This window comes from Stigmatopora argus, chromosome 9 (genome assembly GCF_051989625.1).
Source record: "Stigmatopora argus isolate UIUO_Sarg chromosome 9, RoL_Sarg_1.0, whole genome shotgun sequence".
NCBI classification, from domain to species: Eukaryota; Metazoa; Chordata; class Actinopteri; order Syngnathiformes; family Syngnathidae; genus Stigmatopora; species Stigmatopora argus.
Window position 1 is genome coordinate 6,773,396 of NC_135395.1, and position 1,577 is coordinate 6,774,972.

At 47.6% G+C, this 1,577-nt stretch overlaps 1 non-coding gene across 1 annotated transcript; it reads right to left on the minus strand.

Annotated features, from left to right (window-relative positions):
* Window positions 1–211: 211 nt before the first annotated feature.
* On the minus strand, window positions 212–283 carry trnav-cac (transfer RNA valine (anticodon CAC)). The gene has a single exon. It is a non-coding gene; the product is annotated as a tRNA-Val (tRNA).
* Window positions 284–1,577: the final 1,294 nt, after the last annotated feature.

A 1,577-nucleotide genomic window follows, 5' to 3' on the forward strand; every position in this document is an offset into this window, starting at 1 on the left:
GAAGTGTGTAGACAATATTATATCGGTGTAGCAGAGGATGATTTTGGTCCATCGACCTCTGGGTTATGGGCCCAGCACGCTTCCGCTGCGCCACTCTGCTGTCTAAAGATGCATATTTGCTATGTTTTCTACCCAGCAATCAGAGTTCGGTACTCAAAATGATGTACCATTTTCTTCTTTGCATCCGCTCAGAAGTGTGTTTGAATCGGTGTAGCAGAGGATGGTTTCGATCCATCGACCTCTGGGTTGTGGGCCCAGCACGCTTCCGCTGCGCCACTCTGCTGAACAACCTTGCAAGTTTGCTATGTTTTCTCCCCAGCAATCAGAGTTCGGTACTCAAAATGATGTACAATTTTCTTCTTTGCATCTGCTCCGAAGTGTGTTTGAATTGGTGTAGCAGAGGATGGTTTTGATCCATCGACCTCTGGGTTATGGGCCCAGCACGCTTCCGCTGCGCCACTCTGCTCTCCAAAGATGCATATTTGCTATGTTTTCTACCGAGCAATCAGAGTTCGGTACTCAAAATGATGTACCATTTTCTTCTTTGCATCTGCTCAGAAGTGTGTCTGAATCGGTGTAGCAGAGGATGGTTTCGATCCATCGACCTCTGGGTTATGGGCCCAGCACGCTTCCGCTGCGCCACTCTGCTGTCTAAGGCTGCAAATTTGCTATGTTTTCTCACCAGCAATCAGAGTTCGGTACTCAAAATGATGTACCATTTTCTTCTTTGCATCCGCTCAGAAGTGTGTTTGAATTGGTGTAGCAGAGGATGGTTTTGATCCATCGACCTCTGGGTTATGGGCCCAGCACGCTTCCGCTGCGCCACTCTGCTGTCCAAGGTTGCATATTTGCTATGTTTTCTACCGAGCAATCAGAGTTCGGTACTCAAAATGATGTACCATTTTCTTCTTTGCATCTGCTCAGAAGTGTGTCTGAATCGGTGTAGCAGAGGATGGTTTCGATCCATCGACCTCTGGGTTATGGGCCCAGCACGCTTCCGCTGCGCCACTCTGCTGTCCAACATTGCAAATTTGCTATATTTTATCACAAGCAATCAGAGTTCAGTACTCAAAATGATGTACAATTTTCTTCTTTGCATCTGCTCAGAAGTGTGTCTGAATCGGTGTAGCAGAGGATGGTTTCGATCTATCGACCTCTGGGTTCTGGGCCCAGCACGCTTCCGCTGTGCCACTGTGCTGTACAACGTTGCAAATTTGCTATGTTTTCTCCCCAGCAATCAGAGTTCGGTACTCAAAATGATGTACCATTTTCTTCTTTGCATCTGCTCAGAAGTGTGTTTGAATTGGTGTAGCAGAGGATGGTTTCAATCCATCGACCTCTGGGTTATGGGCCGAGCACGCTTCCGCTGCGCCACTCTGCTGTCCAAAGTTGCAAATTTGCTATGTTTTCTCCCCAGCAATCAGAGTTTGGTATTCAAAATGATGTACCATTTTCTTCTTTGCATCCGCTTAGAAGTGTGCTTGAATTGGTGTAGCAGAGGATGGTTTCGATCCATCGACCTCTGGGTTATGGGCCCAGCACGCTTCCGCTGCGCCACTCTGCTGTCCAAGATTGCA